We start from the raw sequence: 24,144 nt of genomic DNA, 5'->3' as shown, positions 1-24,144 counted from the left end.
TTACAGGACACAGTGTGTGTGTGTGTGTGTGTGTGTGTGTGTGTGTATCAGTACATGATTATGCATGTGTTATGTTAGTATGTGAAGGGAATAGCTCACTCTTAGACAAGTGGAGAATTTCTTACATCCTCTGAAGGGATCTGACAGATGATACCCTCCTGAGGTCTGGGCTGTGGGGCTTCCCTTTTGCTAATCCGTCTCTCACTGGCAAGATTATTTCAGTTACCTGTTTCCCTAGAAATGATCTTTTGGGCTCCTATATTCTGAGATGGTTCTGGCTGTTTCTGTAACAAGGAGAAATGCACGAACAGATAATTCCCTACCCTAGAATACCTTTCAGAGGGCTAGTCAAGTGCAGTGGAATGCTCCTCTACAAATAAAACTCTTCTGAACAAAGTGAGGGTGTCCAGCTGTCCATGGATGGTGTGATGGGCCAGGGATCTGGGCAGAGCTTGCCAGGATAAGATGGGCTGTCCCCAAGGAAGAAGTCGCCTGGACAAGAGGCAGTGCCCTGATAAAGGTCACTGTGTAGGGTCTGACTCCACCCTTAAGTGTCCCTTTGTTTCCTGTATGAGTTCTACCTCTTTTAATCCCAGATGTGAGCTCAAGCACACTGTTGGAGCATATCCCCCTTCTTAAATAAAGGTATTTCTTAATTACTTTGATGAATGTGGTAATTCAGTATGCGTGCATGGCATACCTTGTCTGTTTGCTGTACGGCAGGGCATGGGTGCTCGCGCTCACTGCCCACTCAAGGATGAGACTGCTTGCTAGTTTACTCTCAGCACTGGAGTGATTGGATAGGGGGTGGAGAGAGCTTGTCTGAGAGCTGTACAAAGTTGGTCAAGAAGGCAACTGTTTTCTTTACTTACTGATAATCTCAGGAAAGGGATTTAAATGAAAAAAATTTATTGGTCTTGTCTTCGGTTGGTGATGTTTTCCTGAGTAATTTTTGTTATGCCCTTAAATAAGGACATATTCTTAATACTATAAAGTAGTTTGATGTGCTCATTACTGGTAAGCTTATAACTAAGACTCATAGGCCACTAGTACTTTTTAGAATGGTTTTAAAAATAATTCTTGGTAGCTGGAGGTAGGTTGCTACAGGTCATGGGATAAATAGGGGAATGTGGCATGCTTTCCACAGTGACTCTTTCCTTGCTTAAGATCAACCCTCAAAATCAAGATCAAGAAAACTCCGGACTTCAGAGCACCATTTATATTTCAGCATAAATAGGTCAGTTCATAGATGCAAGCTTTCCCTGTGACATTACTTAGCTATGTATGGTTACAAGAAAAATACTTCTTATTGCCAAGTATACATAACCCACATTAGTGAATTGGTAGTAAAAAATGAGTTTTATACATTTCTTGACTGTTGTGTGTTTGAATTGTAAACTATGTGATGAATATTCTTATCCATATGGAGAAATATCAAGAATTCTCATTGTGGTAGCTGGGCATATGTATCTAAACTCTTCTGGCACACCCAAGTAATAAGTCTCTCTGGAAATTTAGATTGCATGAAGCTTATACTTAAGGCTCCAATTCTATTTCTGCATTTTTATTCATTATTGTGTCGTTGTCCTGTGCCAAAGATACACCCTCCTTATCTCTGCCAGATTCCGGGTAATTGCAATTACACTTGGAAATGCTGGTCAGTAAGGGGAGGAGTCCCCTTAATTACAAAACACAGTGCTTGTCATCTGAGAAAAATGAAGCACCCCCAAACCTGATGAGTGATCTGTAATCATCCCCTATCCGTGCTTTATTCCTTCCTGTGTGGTTGTCTCTGACATGCCCATTCCTGTGTGCTGACTCTCACCCTGGGACCTGCTCCTGAGCTGACACCCACCTGCTGCAGTGGAGGAAGGTTTGCTGCCTCCAGCGAATTATTTTAATGAGTTGGAGGAAAATGGCAAACTAAACCAGGTTGTTTAGCGTGGAAGACAAAAAGCAAAGCACATTTAGGGCCTGTCAGTGCCTTTTTCTCAGCCCTCTCAGGTTGCTGAGGTTACTGTAGCGCGCTCAGTTCCTCTCCCTGCAGCCGGCGTGTACCTCTATTAAGTCGTGCCGCACGGCGCCGCTAGATGGCGCCGCTTCCAGCCAGTTCCGCCCGCGGGACCCCAGCCTCCAGGCCAGGGAGGGCGCGCTGCCCCGGCCCGGACGCACCTGCAGGGGCCTTCGCCAGGTGGACGCGAAGGTAAGAGGGCAGGGAAGAGGCGGTCAAGCCGCAGGCCAGGGGCAAGCAGCAGGTGCCCACCCTGAGTCCCTGCGCAGGCTGGCACTGGTGCTGGTGCTCGTGCCCAGGGATGGGTGCCAGCGCGGTAGGAGGGCCCCAGAAGCTACAGTGACACACCTGCAAAGGACATGGCCTCAGGCAAGGCTTTGGAAATGACACCTACAACAGCCAGGTAATCGGAGACGTGCCCTCTGGGGCCCCTCCGCGGAAGAGTGCTATTGGAGGGACGGCACTGGGTAAGGCTTCAATTTATTTTTCTGGTAATGTTTTTATACTTCTTGATTCAATTATTCATCTTCTACTGGTAGTGTTACACGGTTTCAACATTCATTCCTGTTGGGTACAGGTATCTCATCTGTGGCTAGTTTGTGTCCAGGGGACAACCACACAAAGTTGTCCATCTGTTACAATCCAACTACAGTTAAAGGCTTAGAGCATTCTAGAGTGTCTAGAAGAGAGACGATAACAATAAAACACCAGGTTCTGCATTTTTGTTCCCACAGATACATTCAGGAGCGCTGGTTACTGATGGAGACTCTCTCTGTATTTGGGAGCTAAAGCTGTCTACTTCCTGTTTCTGAACTTAGGAGGGTGAGGAAAAGCCTGTGAACTATTTCCCTTGTAATTAGCCTTTTTGCTAAGGCGGGAGGTGATCATTCTCTTCTGCCAACCCAGCTAGAAATAGAATGCCTCTGCTAAGGAGAATTCTCTCTCTCTGATGGACACATTTGGGCAGATTCCCTTTAGTCCTACTCGAAGGACTTAGTTGGATGACAGAATCCAAAGGTTTTATCTACAGCTGGTATTTAAGCTGTAGCTAAGATGGTTTTAAGTGAACATCCCAGAGGTGCAAAGGCAGGAGAAACAGAAGCATTGTTCACCAGCTACTCAAACAAAATCTGGGGCTCATTGATTAGTAAATGTGGGGCACTGGCCATGTGCCAAATGCTGCATTAGGCTGGGGATACATCAGTGAATGAAATGGACAAAATCACATACTCCTCTGGAATGTGTCTTTTAGTGGGAAGAGACACAAGATAAATGAATCAACCATGTACGTGAATACAATGAGAACTGCTGAGAGGAAAATAAAGCAGAGAAGGGGGATGGGGATTATAAGGTGCGATGGTTGGGGAAGGTCTCCCAGAGAAGGTGACACTTGAGCAAATGCATGGAGGATGTGGGGCAGTTAGTTGTAGAGATTCCAGGGGGATGGCATCTAGGCCTTCTTATACATTTAAGACTTCTACCACTCAGTGGTTCAACCATTGGTGGCTTGGAATTGAATACAGTGGTAATATTTACACCAGGGAAATTAGCAAATGCTATAATCCAAGGCTCATTTATTTGGACACCAGGCTCCTCAGCATATCATGGGAGGGAAGAGGAGAGGCCAGTAGTGATCCACCCAAGACCAGGTCCATCCCTTACTCTGGGGAAGGTCTGCAGTTACTGGAGGAATAAGGATGTACTCGGTCACAGGCTTGGGGGCTGCTGCTAGATGTCACCTTGGCTATTTGTAGGTAGTGCTTTGCTGGACAGTCTTTCTCGGCACATTGCTATCTCTTTAGAAGAAAGTAGGTATGAAAAATACCCTATACTTAAGAGTTATCACACATTTCAAGATTATCCTTTCTTCTTGAAATGATGTGAGAACTGGAACATCATTCTGTACAGTCAGGCCAGAGGAGCCTAAGTCCATTTTGCTGAGGGGGAGGGGGAGCTTGTCTATAAGCTGTTTTGGATAAAAACGTATCCTTGTGTACCTTCTTCCCCTCATACATTCTCAGGCTGCCTGTCCCTCATCCTGAGGACATCAATTGAACACTGTGCTCCCCAACATTTTGAAAAATACATGGTACACCTCAAAGTTCAATAGGAACTGTTTTGGCATTATCTATGATTTTGACTTTGATACATTTAGTTTTATCAATTTACCTTCCTTGTTATCATAAACACCTGAGGTTAAATTTTAGGGAGAATTTAGCCCTGGCCCAGCTTGTATATGGTGGGCATTCTTTAACAACCAGGAAAAGTGCTGCTGCCCTTTAGAATGGGCAGAGCCAGAGCAATCCTGAGCACACAGATCTCTCTTTGGGGGCTAACAAAAACACACTGGAAATTTTACAAGAATTGACTTTTCTGTGAAGTTTCCAGAACTTTCACCTACTATGTGGTCTGGCATTGACAACCCACATCCATTGGTATGGCCTGTTCCAGCTGGGGGCAGGGAACTCAGAGGTGCAAATCTTCAGTGAGGGGTGAGGCAGGACAGGCATCCAGGCCCTGGAGCCAGGAAGTCCAGGCACCGTCCCCATCTGGCCTTGACTCACTCTTTTAGACAGGAAAAGCCATGATGGACTCCATCTCTGAGGATTTTGTGGGGATCAATTGCTGAGAATGTGTACACTGCCGTTGCAGGGAGCCATGGCTGCTCATCCTCCTCCAAAGAGGAATGTTTGAGACTGTATGGGGAATGTTCTTGATTTTCCTAAAGTCTAGGGAGTGCTTGCCCTGCCCAAAGTGCCAATATGCTCCATGGGGAGAGGCCAGGGAGTGCCTGCTACTGCATTTAGCAAGAGTCAGGGCTACAGGGGACAAAAGAGATAGAATCCCTGATTTGTGCTCTGAACGTGGCTATAACCTTAATGCATAGGAATGATGGCTGAAGAGGTCTTGGGAGCCTCACACAGGGTCTGCAGAGGTGCTGCTGTGGACAGAGCCTTGAAGTGGGCATGAAGGACTATATTCCAGTCAGGGCTCATAAGCTCTCTGAGCATATTGGTCAAGGTGCTTATCTCTCTGGGTCTCAATGACTTCTATAAAACCAGAAGGCAGACCCAGGTGATCCCAAGGCCCTATCCTTTGTAGTTTCAGAATGGAGACCAACAGGCTGTCCAGAATTATTCTCAATGGGACAGGTGGGCAGGTGTGTTTTCCTGAGGAGCTGACTCTGAGTGAATCTCTAGGGGACAGCACATTCCAGGCAGAGATGGGCCAGGAGAAAGGTAAGGGCTATGCTCTGTGGTCAGCAGGGGCCTGGCCCTCAGATGGTGTTAACAGCCCACCATTTGCACGCTGTGATTACCAGCTTATGTGAATGGAGATTGGGGCCCTGTCAGGAAATCTACTGGTGGGTGTCACTGGTTCAAGCTCTGCCATGGCTGTTGATTCCTCTGATGGTTTATGGAAGGGCTGAAAAAAACTGGATCCCACCAAAGGAGAGAGAGATGCTCCTGAACTGTGCTGTGTCCTTCCCTGTGTACTCTTTTGTGCACACATAGTGTGATGGTTAATTTTATGTATTGCTGTGACTAGGCCACAGGGCCCAGATGGTTGGTCAGACAATATTGTGGGTATTTCTGTGTTTTTGGATGAGATTAACAGTTGAATCCTTAGAATAAAGCAGATTACCCTCTAATCAATCATAAGGGTGGGCTTCACCCAATCAATAGAAGCCTGAATAGAACAAAAGGCTGTTGTCCATCGAGTAAGAGATGATTCTCCTGCCTTTGAACTAGGATATCACTTCTCCCTGCTTCCACATCAATTTCTGGCCTTTGGATTTGAACTGGGACATCAACTATCAGCTCTGCGAATTCTAGACTTGCCAGCTTCTGTAACAGAAGCCAGTTCCCTATAATAAATCTCTTTCTCTCTCTATTGATATATACAGATATACAGATATATATCCCATTTGTTGTATTTCTCTGGAAAACCCCGATTAATACACAAAGTATTTGATTATTTCACATGCTGGGGGAGAGAAAGCAGATTGGTTGTGTCATCCAGAGGAGTGTTCAGAAGACTCAGGATATGATTGCAGGCTCCCATGGAGAAATAAATGCATTGGCCGAGCCAAAGAGTTGGAACTACACGGTGGAGATGCTGCTGGATGCTGCTGGGATGCTGCATAGTTGTGAAGGCCTCCCTCCAGAGACAGTAGGGGAGAATAAACCACACTGATATTCCAAATAAGTCCAGGAATGTTGGAAGACAAGCCAGCTAATCTATGTATATATTCACAAGGTTTTTGAAAGAAAAATGCTGGGGAAATATTTAGTATTATTGCCATTATTATTTCTGGGTTTCATTCTACCTATATTTAAAGAGAATGAGGAATAAGGTTCAATGATCTATGTGTTTTGGCAAAAAGGTTAAAATATCCCCCTGGTTCAAATCGAAAAAACCTCTCATAATTCTCAGGTCAGACATATAAATATTCTAAACAAAAACTCATTAGTTCGGCCCACTCCACCATGTATTGAGTTAAGACTGACTAATCCAGAGGTTGACACAGTTAAATGAAAAGGTTCATTTGGAACTGTTAACACCTTGCAATAACACCTTGCACTTATATAGAAGCCTTCATGCTGAAGGATTGCAAAGTGCTCCTCAGACGGTGTATAAATAAAAACCCTTCCCCTGACCAGAGGCAGCCTCCTTACAGGCACAATGCCACCAAAACACACACCCACAGTCTTTTTGATGAAAGAGAAAAGTGAAAACTCTTTTCTCCATTTCAAACTGAGAGAGTTTTTCCTTCATGCCAATTAATTCTTAGATTCTCTGACCAGCTGGGTGTCCAACTGATCAAATGACTATTTGATTAAAGATTCAATTCTGACACTAATTCCTGGAGTTAGCATGGACCCTACAGGGTAAGGGCTCAGTTCCATGGCACTGGCCCCACATCAGACATCAATTCAAATGTGGTTTCCAAGCTACCCATACTTCTGCCTGGCTGAGTACAAATTTGGGAATACCCACAGTTCTCTCTTGCGTTCAATAATTCGCTAGAATGAATTGCAGAGCGCAGGAAAGTACTTTACTTATTAAGGATACAATTTAGGAACAGCCAAAGGGAAGAGATGCAGGGACACTGTATTGGGGGGGATGCCCCTGGGGCTTCCATGCTCTCTTGAAGCACTCTCCCAGCAGCTCCCTGTGTTCACCAACCTGTAGGTCTCTGAAACCTGTCATTTAGAGATGTTAATGGTTTTATTATTATAGAGATGCAATTTTACTAAATCATTGGCCATTGGTGATTGAACTCAAACCAGCCCTTCTCCCCTCCCCAGAGGTTAAGGGCGGTTGGGACTCAAAGTTCCAGCCCTCCAGCTGTGCCTTGGCCCAACCCCTGTCCTGAAGCTACCTAGGGTTACAGGAATCATTTCATTAGCATAAACTCAGGTGTGGTCTAGAGGAGCTTGTTATGAATAACAAAGGACAGTCCTATCTTTCAGGGAATTCCAAGGGGAAGGTTTTAGAAGATTTGATGCCAGGAACCATTTTACTGCACAAATGAGAGAGTACTTCAATTTTTTAAAAAGGATTTTATTTGACAGAGAGAGAGGAGACAGCATGAGTTGAGAAGGAGGGCCAGAGGGAGAGGGAGCTGAGCAGGAGCCCAGTTTGGGGCTCCATCCCAGGGCCCTGGGGCCATGACCTGAGCCCAAGGCAGATGCTTAACGACTGAGCCCCCCAGGTGTCCCATACAGGGTATTTCAAATGACAGTACTGGTCTCACTGGTCACAGTGGAGTGAGACCGGTACTAATGTGAGCATGTCTGTCACATAGAAGGAGTTCTAGGGCATCTTAAATGACTTCCTCATGTTTTCTTGTCTCACAAAACTGACTAATAAAATTTCTGTGGTAATGAAATGCTCCAGTATGGTGGCCACTAACCACATGGAGTTGGCTATTGAACACTTGACATGTGGCTAATGTACTGCAATGTCATTATTTTATTATAATTATTACTTTACTTAATTGTGTTGTGCAAAGCTCTACAGTACAGATCCTCCAGAAATGACAAATGATTTCATGGGGAGGCGGTAGCTCCTGCTGGATCAGGAGCAGCCCTAGGGCCCTCATTTCTTGCCTCTCTCCTTGGAACCGTAACCCAAAGTGAAGAGATCTTGACATCTCCAGAAATGCTTAGTGTCAGATCTACCCACCCATCCATCTATCCATCCATTTATCCTTTGAACAAATATTTCTTGAGCATATTCAACACGGTTATATTCAGTGCTTTTCCAGGTAAACAGAGGTTTTGAATTTAGAATTGCCCAGCAATTCTTAGAATAGACACAGAATTAAATTTTTAAAAAAATATTTTATTTATTTGAGGGAGAGAGTGAATGAGAGAGAGAGAGAGAGAGATCACATAGGGGCAGAGGGAGAGGGAGAGGGAGAAACAAACTCCCCCACTGAGCAGGACTCTGTCTGAGGACACTGGGATCATGACCTGAGCTGAAGGCAGACGTTTAACCAACTGAACCCCCCAGGAGCCCGAGTAATTGGTGGTTCTTGCAATCAGGAGGGCATTTATGATAGAGGGAAACTGAGTAGTGTGGAGGGCGACATCTTAAGGAACTCCGTTATTTTCTCCCAAGTGGGATGGTGGGTTAGAAAGAGGAGAGAAAGGAAGAAGCATGGAAGTAGAGTTTAAGAGACTTGAATAAAGGACACCTGGGTGGCTCAGCGGTTGAGCATCTGCCTATGGTTTGGTTGGGACGTGACCCTGGGGTCCTGGGATCGAGTCCCACATCAGGCTCCCTGCAGGGGGCCTGCTTCTCCCTCTGCCTATGTCTCTGCCTCTCTCTGTCTGGGTCTCTCATAAATAAATAAATAAAATCTTAAAAAAAAAAGAGGCTAAGTGAAATGACACTGCAGGGAAATCATTAAGGGCAATGATGGAGACAGAAGCAATTGGAGCAGAACAAGGCAGGAGAGAGTGCGACATGAGGTAAGTTGCCAGGGCAGCTCAGGCGGCCTGTGTCCCTGCAACAGAAGCCAGCGGGAGTGAGGACTGGGCACAGGTCTGAGGGGCCCGGAGGCAACACTTGCAGGAAAAGCTGGACCCTAGGACAGAGTCTGAGGCAGGTGTGGGCTCCTTGGAAAAAGTGTCACCCCAGGGCCTACCTGGAAAAGGGGCTTCCTCTGATGCTGAGCTGAGTGAGTGAGCCCAAGGTTGATAGGCATGTGGTTTTTCTTACCTAGTGGCAGGTGAGGGTGGGGCAGGAACAGTTTTCTTCCAAGAGGAGAGAAAAAAAGCCAAACAGAAGCTACATTAGGGAAAATTTTTGTGCTTGTTTTTTTTTTTTTTTTTTTTTTTTGTGCTTGTTAAATATTTTATGAGAAGGTCCTTAGCTAGGATGCTTCATGCATGTCTTAGTTGGCACTGCTGTAACAAATTATCATAGACTGGGTGCTTTGTAGACAACAAAATTGATTTCTCACAATTCTGGAGGCTGGAAGTGTGATTTTTGTGTGCCAGCATGGTCAGGTGAGACCTGTCTAGGTTGCAGCCTTCACTGTGTCCTGCAATGGTGCAGAAAGGGTGCAGGAGCTCTGTGGGTTTCCTTTATAGGTGTGCTAACTCCACTTACGAGGGCTCCACTCTCACGACCTAATTACACTCCAAAGGTCCCCTACCTCCAATACTGTCACATTGGGCATTAAGGCTTAAACATATATGAATTTTGGGAGGGCACAAACATTCAGTCCATAGCAATCTGAAATGGTTTGTCCAGTCCTCAGTGATTTGGGACCTTACCTCTAGTCACTATGGTGTGCTGACCCACAGAACTGGACAGTGATTCTTATGACATTTCTTAAAACTCTCTCTTTCTAAGAAATTGGGTAATTTCTTATAAAGGAGACTTGCTTTTCTGTCTGCTGTGGCTAGGCTATAGTTCTCTTTGTTCTCTCTGTGCATGAGTAGGAGTTTGCAGGGCCTAGGAGCTAGTTTGTTTGCTTAACATATCCTAAGAATTGCTGCTTGTCTTTTCTAAACTTTAATTAATTGTGGTTAATTTATACCTGTGCCTTGGCATAAAGGGCTCAATTTAATTTCTCTTCTTTCTCTATATACACATGCACACACACATGATATATATACACACACATACACGTATACATATATACATACACATATATAAAGGTTTAGGATATATATACATACACACACACATACACACACATACAAAGAGGCTTAGAAAAATCAGACCAAGTTATTAGTGATTTATATTAATATTAGAATTCATTAATTCCATTCCAAATAAATCCTTTCCAAACAAAACACATTAATGTATGTAATATATTAAATATATAATATATTACATATATTATATTACATATATATTTATAAATATATAAAAATTAATGTATAATATATATTCTATTTCAAACAAGTCCTTTCCAAGCAAAACGCAGAGCTGCAGAATCACCCATGCATCTGGCTCTTATATATATATATATATATATATATATATATATATATATATATATATGCATTTTGCTTGGAAAGGATTTGTTTGGAATGGAATTAATGAATTTTTATATTTATATAAATCACCAATCACTTGGTCTGAGTTTTCCAAACCCTTACAAGCTTACATAAGTATTTTTAATTTAATTACTTTGAAGTAGTGTGGTTATCAGAATTCCCACGGTTCAGGCTCCTCGTTCCAAGGTCAAGATAACTATGCATTTGAAATGTTAAGGTCAGACCCTCAGACTAAGGACTTTGCTCCTTCCTTGGCTATGTGCTGGGCTGAGCTGTCAAGCTCACACAGCTGGAGGAATTGGCCCTGATGCCAGCCTCAGGGGCAGGGACATATTGGTGGTCCTGTCCATAGAGACGTGGGATTAGGTGGTGGCAACAGGACAGCCCAGTTTAAGTGCTGAGAACTGGAATGTAGACTGTGCAGGAGGCTGTGCAGGAGGGGTCAGCCCAAAGCGACACTGACCCAGAGATGCTCAGAAGACATGCAGGTGAATGGCAGGTGCTCAGGTCACTGCTCTGGGCTTGTGTTGGGACTCTGCTCTTATAATGAAGTATTACAGTGAATCTTCCAGGGAAAGTTTGCAAGGCCACTACACAGTCTTTTCTTGGGGTGTCAGCTTTCCAACCTCTTGGATTCCTGACCTTGTTTCAAAAGCATATTTCTTTATAATTTGACTTTTATCCAAGGAGGAGTGAAGGCAATTGTTGGTAATTTGGCAAGTGCTTAGTTTAGTTATATAGTAGTTGAATTTTTATGCCAGAGTTTCACTTTTGTGTGTGTGTGGGGGGTGGGGTGGGGTGGGGTTTTTGACTTTGCCTGTCCCTCTAGACTTCTGACCAGCACATAGGTGTTTTCAGAATGAAATGTATACCTCATTAATATTAACTGGGTAAAAAATGCATTGCTCTCCCAGAGAAGCTTATTTGGGGGGTCACCTTGACTCTTTTCCAGCAAGTGGGGAAATAGTGGGATGTGATATGTCAATGTATCCCCTGCACATGGGCCCAGCAGGCTGAGATCCAGGCTGAGCTATGTGAGGTTAGGGTCTAGGCTCTCTGCCAACATGGGCGTGGCATGCCACAGGCTGCAATAAAATGGCTCAACTTTGCTTTATCAGCACCTGCTTTTGAATAGCTATCAATTAGATGCCTTCTACATGTGTGGCCCCTCCCACTGGAAGATTTTCCAATCCATGGTCAAAGCTAGTGTGTGACAATATCACTCCAATGTGGGTGTAAGAAATCCATCTGCAAAGGAGACTGAAGAGCTTCCAGGGCCTGCTGTGTGGCCAGGAATACCTCTGGGGTATCTGTTCAATGACACAGACACCCATGGCTTCCTGTGGAGGTGATGTGTGTGGCAGCGTGGGTCTTACTCTGTGCCTGGACTGGCTGTGAGGTTCTGGAGAGCCCTATGAGGAGGACATGCTGAGGTTTCTCCTTGCACGGAGGCCCCTCTGCTCTTGGGAGATGGTTCTTAGGCAGCCTGGGAAAGGCAGAAGGTGAGTCCCCTGGGCTCGGAGGCAGCCAGGTGGTGGGTCAGTTGGCAGATCTGTGGGAAAGGGCTTCACATTTGAGCTCTTGCTCCCACTTGCTCATCGTGACTTGAAATTCCTTTACGGAGGGGGGGGGGGGCGGAATTCTTCCAAAAGAGTCAGGTTTCAGGTCCTCACTTCTTTCAGCAATTTATAAGAAATTTGTCATTGGACCTGGCCTCAAGGGATTTGAGTGTTAATTAAAAGATTTTATTGTCAACCTTAAAATTATTTTAAAAATTCCTAATTATGTTTCAGGAAATTTATGGTTTTTAAGGATGAGTCTTTTAGAGACTTATTTAGCTGTATGAGCTTGAGCAAGTTGTAGTAATCTTTTTAGACTCAAATCACATTCTTTAAAAGGAGGCAGTTGTACTACATGATTGCTTAGATCTATGTTAGTTCAAAAGGTAACAATTCTCCAATTAGAATCTTTAATGGAATGATTTTCATAATCAGAAAAACAATGCATATGTTATGTGTAGAGGTGGTAATACTGATTACAAATCATTATTCCATGGTCATGGATTGGAAGAATTAATATTGTGAAAATGCTACCCAGGGCAATTTACACATTTAATGCAATCCCTATCAAAATACCATGGGCTTTCTTCACAGAGTTGGAACAAATCATCTTAAGATTTGTGTGGAATCAGAAAAGCCCTGAATAGCCAGGGGAATATTAAAAAAGAAAACCAGAGCTGGGGGCATCTGGCACAATGCCAGATTTCAGGTTGTGCTACAAAGCTGTGGTCATCAAGACAGTGTGGTACTGGCACAAAAACAGACACATAGATCAGTGGAACAGAATAGAGAACCCAGAAGTGGACCCTGAACTTTATGGTCAACTAATATTCAACAAAGGAGGAAAGACTATCCATTGGAAGAAAGACAGTCTCTTCAATAGATGGTGCTGGGAAAATTGGACATCCACATGCAGAAGAATGAAACTAGACCATTCTCTTACACCATACACAAAGATAAACTCAAAATGGATGAAAGATCTAAATGTGAGACAAGAGTCCATCAAAATCCTAGAGGAGAACACAGGCAACACCTTTTTTGAACTTGGCCACAGCAACTTCTTGCAAGATGCATCCATGAAGGCAAGAGAAACAAAAGCAAAATGAATTATTGGGACTTCATGAAGATAAGAAGCTTCTGCACAGCAAAAGAAACAGTCAACAAAACTAAAAGACAACCTACAGAATGGGAGAAGATATTTGCAAATGACATATCAGATAAAGGGCTAGTATCCAAGATCTATAAAGAACTTATTAGACTCAACAGCAAAGAAACAAACAATCCAATCATGAAATGGGCAAAAGACACGAAGAGAAATCTCACAGAGGAAGACATAGACATGGCCAACACGCACATGAGAAAATGCTCTGCATCACTTGCCATCAGGGAAATACAAATCAAAACCACCATGAGATCCCACCTCACACCAGTGAGAATGGGGAAACTTAACAAGGCAGGAAACCACAAATGTTGGAGAGGATGTGGAGAAAGGGGAACCCTCCTGCACTGTTGGGAATGTGAACTGGTGCAGCCACTCTGGAAAACTGTGCAAGTTCCTCAAAGAGTTAAAAATAGATCTGCCCTACGACCCAGCAATTGCACTGCTGGGGATTAACCCCAAAGATACAGATGCAGTGAAATGCTGGGACACCTGCACCCCGATGTTTATAGCAGCAATGTCCACAATAGCCAAACTGTGGAAGGAGCCTCGGTGTCCATCAACAGATGAATGGATAAAGAAGATGTGGTCTATATGTATACAGTGGAATACTACTCAGCCATTAGAAACTGCAAATACCCACCATTTGCTTGGACGTGGATGGAACTGGAGGGTATTCTGCTGAGGGAAATAAGTCAATCAGAGAAGGATATACATTATATGGTCTCATTCATTTGGGGAATATAAAAAATAGTGAAAGGGAATAAAAAGGGAAAGGAGAGAAAACAAGTGGGAGGTATCAGAGAGGGAGACAGAACATAAAGACTCCTAACTCTGGGAAACGAACAAGGGGTGGTGGAAGGGGAGGAAGGCGGGGGGTGGGGGGGACTGGGTGATGGGCACTGAGGGGGGCACTTGATGGGATGAGCCCTGGGTGTTATATGTTGGCAAAATTGAACTCCAATAAAAAAAAATGAAAAAAAAATCACATTGAAATGTAAATACCAAGTCGTTTCCTGAGGTCAATATTGGTAAGGGGCAGGAACATAGATAGGTGAGGAGAAAAGGAAACAAACACAAAAAGTGTCAGAAATACGCTGCATTTGGCCAAAGTTTGAGTGTCAGTTTTTCTGGCTCATCTCTATGACCTTGGGTATATTGCTTGATCTCTCGGTACTTCAATTTGCTTATCTCTGAGGTGGTAGAGCCCAGTTAGGAGGGTGTTGTGAAGCTTACAGCAAGTAGAAGAGTGACGGGCATGTGTAGGGCTACCTCAGGGGCTGTTACTCTTATTAATGATGCTCATTTGTGAGCCATTTCCTGGTTAGCAGCAGTTTAGAATGATTCTTGCCTTAATTAAAAAATCACTTCTCAATCTGGGAGTAGAAAGAAGTAAAGGGAGGAATGGAAGTTTCAGCCTTGGCTTTAAAAAGTTGGTGAAGCAATGGGAAGTGGCACCTCCATTTTATGGATTTCAATCTAAGGAGCTCTATAAAAAAACCCAGACTGGTACAACACTTTGAAAAACTTAGTTTTCTTCTTTTGGCTCTGCAATTTGCATGGATTTTGAAAAAGGTGTTAAATTAAAAAAAAAAAAAAAAGGTGGCATTATGTATTTTCAGGGTTTAATGATTTATGCATTTTTTTTAAGGTTTAAAAAAGTCTCTGTTTTAGGGTGACCTCGGTTGGCTTCATAGCCTTAAATGTTCCTGGTCTGAATGGTGTTTGAAAATACACCTGCAAAATTTTTCAGTATCCTTTCAATGAGTCCATTGCCTGGGTATAGGAATCACAGGGGACACTGTGACTTCCCTCAGTTCATGCCACCCCATCAGCTGGCCTTGATCCTTTCCAAAGGCCAGAACTCTCTTGGGGATCCTTCACTTCTCTTGCAGGCCAATGACTGCCACCCAGGGATCTGCAGCATTCTCCCCAGGCCCTGGGAAGTCTCTAGGCAGTGTGTGTGTGTTGGGGTGGTGAGTGGGTGGGGGGGTCTCAGAGGGGCAGAATAAATGCTAGCCATGATTTCTTTCTTCTGTTCTCTAGTTCTTCCCTACGTCTACTTTTTGTGGGTCAATCCTTTGCAAATGTACAAGATAGTTTGGCTTTTACATAATGCTTATTTTAAAATACATCTCTGAAGTTGTCTAGGCTGAAAGTCACATATAATAGGACTATGAAAATAAGGAAAAAGGATAAAGCAACAACAATAGCAAAAGATGAAAAGAAAGATATAACCATGATGTAAAGATACTTGGTGCTCTTCACCTTAATTTAACTCTGAAACTTCTGGCAATCTGAATGATGATAGAGATAGAAATGAAATAAAACACTATAAAATACTATAAAATACATGATTTCCATTATATCATGAATAGAAGAAGACTAGTTTGAATCTTGACTTAAGAGTTTTGTTCTCAATTCTAAACAGAGTATGTCATGAATGTCCTTATATAAAAGATATTGACTGAGTAGTCTTGAATAGAAATGATGCAACAGTTTCAGGGATTGTATTCTTCATATGTCTATTTCTTGTGTTTTCCCTTGTCCATCACATAAGAGAAGATAGGTTAATCCTGGGACCACCTACTCTAAGAGGTAAGATGAGTCTGGAATAATGAGAGGGCCTCAAAAGAAGATTCTGTTGAATCACTAATGAGGAAAGTACACACAGTACTGCAGTCCTGTTAACTACGATGCTTTCACCTGCCTGATTGCCAGTATCTCTTATTGCTGTATTCTGCCCACCAGGTTGGTCCTGCTCCACTGTGGCTCCAACACAGAATGGGAGGGAAGATTGGGTCAATATAATGATGTAGAGATTGATAGGGACTAGATACAAGTCTTTCTAAGGGTTTTGGTCTTTCTTTATTGTTTTTTTTTTTAAACTCTTATATTTAATTTAAAAAAAAAACCCAAGTTGGTAAAGAAGAAGTAAGACTTTCACTGTTTGCAGATGACATGATACTGTATATAGAAAACCCTACAGACTCCACCATAAACTGCCAAAACTGATAACTGAATTAAGTTTTGGTTTATCTTATAAGAGCAATGGAAAGCCATTGTAGATTTTTTTTTGTTTTGTTATTGTTATTTTTAGGATGAGACACATGCTAAAAGGTTTGAATTTTAAAAATACCACTCTGTATGTGTTGTGTGTGGAGGTAGCAGGGCAGGGGTGTGTGAGAAGGACTGCATAGGAAGCCAGCACAACCAGGTTAGATGACAAATGAAGGGCTTGGCTCCAGGTAAGATGGTGGCAATGGGAATGGAGAGAAGTATGTGGACTTGTGGTTTTGTATATGTGCGGCCGAAGCGAGCACGACTTGTGGTAATTTGGGTGTGGACTGGGTGATGAGAGAGAGGAACATGCCAGTGACAACTCACAGATTCTGGAATGCAGCATGGAATGCCAGCAACAAGGAGGCTGTAGAAGGAAGATGATGAGTTTGGTCTTGGGTGTGTGCCTATGGGTCCCTAGGAGTGGATAGACAGTGGGGGTTTGTATGTACACGTCTGGATTCAGAGATGTCATGGATGGTAGATTTAAACTGGGAGCCCTCGGCATGTCAGTGGTCATTGAGAGTGGGAGATGATCCATGGCAAGAAAGACCACGGGCCTGGAATCCAGAACAAGGGGGTGCCCCAGTGTCTATGTGCCAGGGAAAGTAGGAGCAGGCAAAGGAGACTTAGCAGGAGGAATTGGAGATAGAGGCCTGGGGAGTGTGGTGTCCCAAGACTCCAGGGAGAAGAGTGTCTTGAGAAGGGGGAAGGGAGAATCTGTGTACCATTAGGAGTTCACCCATCTGGTGACTGAGGCAGAGGTAGTTGAATTTCATGAGATCTATCTGGGACAGTGGTGGGGGTAGCAGCTAGGCTAATGTGCTGAAGTGGGCACGGAAGATGAGAAAATGGAAAAGGCAAATGTGAGTAAGTCTTTCAAGAAGTTATATTATGAAGGAGAAGAAGAAGGGGATAGAGTCATAGGGTTGGGAGAATTCCAACAGATTTTTAAGTGTGTTGGGGAGTGGGGTTGGGGGGGTGAGGTGGGGGAGAGTTAAGTTCTAAAGCTTACACTGCTTCAAATATTTTTGGAATCATTAGCCCAAAAGAACAAATGTACACGGTGCAGGATTCCAACTAGTGTTGCTATATTCTACTACCTTGCAGGATGCTTTGAATATGGAGGTGTAACTTAAACATAAGTGATTTTACAGAGATTGCCACTGTGGTGATAGGGAGTGGCTATCTTGCAAAATGAGAATGAAATATACAGGAGGATGAGACATAGAAGTTAGAGAAGAAAGACGGGGTGAGAGATGCCTACAGTCTCCCAGCCAGTTAGGTGTAATACATGCTGTCCCGTCCAAAATTTTTAAATTCATTCCCTAAAGTGTAAAAATAGCCCCTGGCCTCTGCCCTCCACTGTGTCCAGCACTGTCTGTTTCATCACTTAGTAGAGCACATTTTGTGATCAGCTCATACCTCTGAGCACAGGTCCTGTTTCTGTCTTTGAGCATGCACTGTGTCATAACAGACAATTTGAGCTCTCCCCCTTTCCCTCTCCAAATAATCTCCAGAAGTGCAACCCATTACACTACACCTCTGTTCCTGAACCTAGCCAGCACCCGGGCAGCCAGGAACCTGATAGTGCCAACTCTGGACAACAGGCTCTGCCTCTGCAAAGGGAAAAGGAACAAGCCCCAGAAATGCAGGTGTGGGAAGAGTTTGTGACTGGGAAAGGATAATGTATGAGACATCTGTTTGCCAAACACCCCACTTAGCCATGTTTTCCAGTGCTAGTGCCCCTGGAGATGGGATGAGGAACACTCAGAGTGTTTCTCTGCCCAAGAATGAAGAAGGCTCACTTTCTCAAGAAACTTGTGATACATGAGAATTTAGATTTCAGTAGTTAACTGTGCTGTTGTGGATCCAAATACAATGGGTCTATTTTGTGTTTTTTTTCATACAACAAAAAAACATCCCCTATTTCCTAAGGATCCAGCCATCAGATCCAGGCAAGCAGATAGCCTGTTTAGAATGAAGGAAACAAACTCTCTGTGGTGTGAGTATGGGTGTGGGGATGGGGACAGCCCTTCCAACCTCCCTGTGGCTCATTGTTGATCTCTAACCCTCCTTCACTAGCCAAGTATACAGGCATAGACAGCACACGTAGACCCCATGTAGACTCATTCACACCAGCAATGACCCACCTGACTGCCTTCACTGGGTACACTAAACGGGTTCATAGCTGTCAAGCTCTGGGAAGATGTGCTCTGTGGAAACATCTTTCCTTTAGTAAGATAGTGAAGTGGTAAATAAAGTGGCTGCTGGTAGTGAGCCCAAACATTAAATAAGGGAAGGGGGACAAAAGGACACGTCAAATTGAGAGAGAAATGGGCATTGTAGGAAGGGGTAGAGCTCTGTGTATCAGTCTAATTTTGATTCTTGGATTTTGGGTGCTGCAGATTTTTGGCATTCATTTATGATGCTCCCATTATGATTGGCTATGGTGGTACATCTTAAATTTAGTTTGATTGTCCTAGTTTGGCCTCCTGATGTGCTCTTCCAGTAATGGGAATCTGTGCTTCTGGAGAGAGCAGCAGGAAGTGTATAGGGCTGGGATGCTGTAGGAAAAACTGTGGACCCCATGGGGAAGATAAAAAAATCAATATCCGAAAGGATTTGATTTGATGGGCAGGGCATGGGGAGTGGCAAGATCCTACGATAGTGATGAGCCCAGAACAGTGGTGACGCCTTTGTCCAGAGTGGTATCTTTGGAGAAGGACCTGGGCTAGCAGCTGGTAGTTAGTCTCTAAATGGGAGGGTTACAGTAAGCACTAAGCTTTTGCTCCAGCCTTAAGGGAATCCTGGATAATTAGCAATTCTGGTGGGAGTCTCAGGTAGTTGATTGGATGACTTGGGAATTAGAGACAGTATATCTTGGTAGCCTCAGTTCGTCAGAGAGGTTACAACATCATAAGATATATTGTGTTGTGCCTGCTTCTGAACTCTGACTACACTTTAAAATTAACTCAAGACCTTACTACTGGTGCCCAGGCCTCAGCTATTAACTGGCTTACCTGGAAACTCTGGGGTGGAAAGATACATTGACAATTTTAGAAGTGACAAGTATAATTCTAACTTTCAGCCAAGGACTGGGATATTTAATAACTATCTGGTGCTGCTAATCCCTACTCCTCTTGCTGCTGTGTTGGGGCCATTAGCACACTCCCTCTCCTGGTTACAGTTGGCTCAAGAACAAGGCAGGCATTTCTATGTCTCACTGCATTAAGTCAAGATAAATATGAAGTAGATTCTGATAAGTTAAGATGTATCTGGTATGCCCTAGAGGGACCACCAAGAAACCAAGAAAATAACTTAAAAAGATGAAAAAATCATTAAAGCAATTGAAATGTGAGACCAAGAAATAGTTAATGCAAAAGAATGTAGTAAAAGAGTAATAGAGAAAGAAAGAAGAAATGAGACCCATAGAAAACATGTTAAATGGCAGATATAAATCCAGCTCTATCAATAATAATGCTAAATATGAATCAAACAATCTAATCAAATAAACAATCTGTAAGGCAGAGGTTGTCACACTGGGTAAAAATACAAGATCTAAGTATATATTCTACACAGGGGACAAAATATAGATTCAAAGATACAAATAGGTTGAAAGTGAAAAGATCTGCACAGGTATATAAACATACACTCTTTTAAAAGTACCTGTGCAGTTGTGTTGGTGTACAGTGCTGTTCAAGCCTTCTGTCTCCTCATTGACCTTCTGCCTACCTTTTCTACCCATTATTAAAAGTGAATTGTTGAAGTCTACAGGTATCTCCATTATTGAATTTTATTTCTCCTTCAAGTTTGTTAGTTTTTGCTTCATATATTTTGGGCCTTTGTTGTTAGATGTGTTTATGTACAAAACTGTCATATCTTTTTAACGGATCAACCCTCTTATCATTATAAAATGTTCCTCTTTATCTCTAGTAGCATTTTTTTATTTTTAAAGATTATGTCTAATATCATTAGAGCCACTCCAGTTCTCTTACAGTCTGTATACTTTGCGTTCTTCTACCTCCCAACCACTGTAAACTTCCATTCTACTCTTTTTTTTTTTATGAGTTCAGCTTTTTTGATTGCACATAAAGAAGTAAAATCATACAGTATTTGTCTTTCTCTGGTTTATTTCAGTTAGCAGAATGTGCTCAATTTCATCCATGTTGTAGTAAATGGTAGGGATTGCTTTTTTTCTCGTGGCTGGTAATATTTCATTCATTTGTAGAAGGGCTTCAAGGTTGTTTATGTATCTTGGCAATTATGAATAGTGCTGCCATGAACATTAGAGTTTTAAATCTCTTTTGAGATCCTATTTTCATTTCTTATGGATTTCTTATGGATATCCACCCAGAGGTGGGACTGCTGGATCATATGGTACGTCTATTTTTAATATTTTGAGGAATCTCCATATCTTACCCAAGGAACTCCATAGTGGCTCTACCAATGGTGGACACTCTCACTAACAGTGTATCAGGGTTCCCTTTTTCCACATACTCACTAACACTTTCTACTTCTAGTCTTTTTGATGTTAGCTATTCTAACAGGTTTGAAGTGATACCTCATTCTGGTTTTGATTTGCATTTTCCTAATGATTAATGATGTTGAGCATCTTTTCATGTACCTTTTGGTCATTTGTATTTCTTTGGAAAAAAATCCATTCAAGTCCCCAGCCCATTTTAAAAATTGAATTGTTTGTGAGTGTATGAGTTCTTTATATATTTTGGATATTGACCTCTTATCAGATACATGTTTACAAATATTCTGTTTTTTAGTTTGCCCTTTCATTGTGTTGCTTTTTAATTTGTTGTGCAGAATGTTCTCAGTGTTCTGTAGTCCCACTTATTTATTTTTCATTTTGTTTATGCTTTTAGTGTCTCCTATCTAAAAAATTGTTGCCAATTTGTAAATTGCCAATTTCTCCTTTGTCAAGGAGATATTTCCCTAATGTCTTTTTCTAGGAGTATTACAGTTTTAGGTCTTATATTTAAGTCTTTATTTCAAGTTACTTTTTTGAGTGGTATAAGATAGGAATCCAGTTTCATTCTTCTGTGTATGATTATCCAGTTTTCTCAATCAACACATTTATTGAAGTGTATTATCCTTTCCCCATTGAGTATTCTTAACTTCTTTCTCAAATATTTTTTGACTCTGTATGCAGCAATTTATTTCTGACCTCTTGATCTTATTCCTTTGGTTCATGTGTTCATTTTTAGGCCAGTACCATGTTTGATTACCATAGCTTCCTAGCATAGTTTTAAATCAGGCAGTGTGATGCCTTCAGTTTATTCCTCTTTCTCTATTTTGTTTTGGCTATCTTTTATGGTTTCATAAAAATTTTAGATAGTTCTTTTTTTTCTATTTCTGTGAAAACTGACATTGGCATTTTCATAAGCATTGCTTGAATGATGGCCTTGTGTAGTTTGGATATTTTAGCAATATTATCTCTTGATCCATGAACATGAATCTTTCTATTATTTGTGTCTTCTTTAATTTCATTATTCAAAGTCTTATAGTTTTCAGTGTATAGATCTTTCATCACCTTGGTTAAATTTATTCCTAAGTTGTTATTTATTTTTTAAATTGTATAATTGACATACAATGTTATATTACTTTCAGGTATATAACATAATGATTCAACATTTATACATTGCAGAATGATTACCACAATAAGTCTAGTTCCCATCTGTCATTGTACGAAGTTAGTGCAATATTATTGACTATATTCCCCATGTTGTACATTACATTCCCATGACTTATTTATTTATAGCTGGAATTTTGTACTTCTTAATCTCTTTCATCTATTTCACCCTCTCCAACCTCCCTTCCCTCTGGCAACCACCGACCTGTTCTCTATATTTCTAAGTCTAGGTTTTGTTTTGTTTTTCGTTTGCTTGTTTGTTTTGTTGTTTAGATTCCACATATAAGTGAAACCATACTTTTCAGCTTTTGCCTTTTACCATCCATGCAGTCCCACATGGCAAGATTTCATTCCATTGTTATGGCTGAGTAGTATTTCAGTGTGTGTGTGTGTGTGTGTGTGTGTGACATCTTCTTTATACATTCATCCATCAATGGACACTTAAGTTGTTTCCATATCTTAGCTATTGTAAAAAATACTTTGGTGAACATAACTGTGCATATATCTTTTTGTTTTTGTTTTTTTTGCATATATTTTTTGAATTAATACTTTCATTTGCTTCAAATAGATACCCCGTAATGGAATTGCTGGACCATTGAGAAGCTCTATTTTTAATTTTTTGAGGAACCTCCATACTGTACCAATTCCCATTCCATTCCCATTAACAGTGTATGATGGTTCCCTTTTCTCCACACCCTTGCCAACACTTGTTATTTCTTGTCTTTTGATAATAGCAATTCTAACAGGTGTAAGGTTATATCTCATTGTGGTTTTAATTTTCACTTCCATGATGATCAATAATGTTGAGCATCTTTTCATATGCCTATTGGCTATCTGTATTCAGATTCTCTACTATTTACAAATTAGATTTTTTGTTGTTGTTGTGATTCTTGAGTTGTATGGTTATAGATTCTGCATATTAACACCTTATTGGATGTATGATTTGCAAATATCTTCTACTCAGTAGGTTACCTTTTTATTTTTATTTTGTTGATGGTTTTTCCTTCACTGTGCAGCAATGTTCTAGTTGGATATAGTCCCACTTGTTTATTTTTGCTTTTATTTCTCTTGCTTTTGAAGTCAAATATACAAACACTTTGCTAAGACTGATGTCATTGGGCTTACTGCCTATGTTTTCTTCTAAGAGTTTTATGGTTTCAGATCTTACATTAAGATGCTCAATTTATTTTAAGTTAATTTTTATATACGGTATAGGAGGATGGTCTAGTTTCATCCTTTTGCGTATTGCTGTCCAGTTCTCTAACACTATTTATTGAAGAGATTGTTCCTTCCCCATTGTATATTCTTGCCCCCTTTCTTGTAAATTAATTGAACATATATGCATGGATTTATTTCTGGGCTTTTTAATCTGTTTTATTGATGTGTCTGTTTATTCCACATATAATATTCCAGTATTGTTTTGATTACAGTAGCTTTGTAGTATAGTGTGAAATGAGGGTGCATGGTACCTCTGACTTTATTGTTCTTTCTCAAGATTTTTTGGGGCTACTTGAGTCTTTTTGTGGTTCCATACAATTTTAGAATTATGTTTTCCTAGTTCTGTGAAAATGCCAATGGAATTTTAATAGGAGTAGCATTAAGTCTGTAGATTGTTTTGGGTGTATGGACATTTTAACAATGTTAATTCTTCCAATCCATGGTATATCTTTTCATTTATTATTATGTCTTCTTCAATTTCTTTCATCAATGTCTCATAGTTTTCAGTATACAGATCTTTCATCTTCTTGGTCACATTTATTCCTAGAAATTTTATTCTTTTCGATACAATTGTAAATGAAACAATTTTCTTGATCTCTCTGATAGTTTATTATTAGTATATAGAAACCCAATATATTTTTTGTGTATTAATTTTGTATCCTGCCACTTTATTGAATTCATTGACTAGTTCTAACAGTTTTTTGGTGGAATCTTTAGGTTTTTCTGTTCATTGCATCATGTCACCTGGAAATCCTCTGAATGGACTGTGCTGTGGGTTTTTCATTTGTGGTGCTTATTATGTTGAGCTAAGTTCTTTCTATACTTACCTGGTTGTATGTTTTTTCAAAATGGATGTTGAATTTTGTCAAATGCTTTTTCTGCATCTATTGAGATTATTATATAATTTTAACCTTTTAATTAATATGGTGTATCACACTAATTGATCACAAATGTTGAACCATCCTTGC

At 41.4% G+C, this 24,144-nt stretch overlaps 1 long non-coding RNA gene across 1 annotated transcript; it reads left to right on the top strand.

Moving 5' to 3' along the window:
- Window positions 1-1,145: 1,145 nt before the first annotated feature.
- Window positions 1,146-5,246, top strand: LOC140620033 (uncharacterized). Its single transcript, XR_012019781.1, has 3 exons — window positions 1,146-1,237; window positions 2,746-2,833; window positions 5,114-5,246. It is a non-coding gene; the product is annotated as an uncharacterized lncRNA (long non-coding RNA).
- The last annotated feature ends 18,898 nt before the right edge of the window (window positions 5,247-24,144 follow it).

The sequence above is a fragment of the Canis lupus genome, chromosome 28, assembly GCF_048164855.1.
Source record: "Canis lupus baileyi chromosome 28, mCanLup2.hap1, whole genome shotgun sequence".
In the NCBI taxonomy this organism is placed as follows: Eukaryota; Metazoa; Chordata; class Mammalia; order Carnivora; family Canidae; genus Canis; species Canis lupus.
This window is presented reverse-complemented; position numbering and strand designations above follow the sequence as displayed.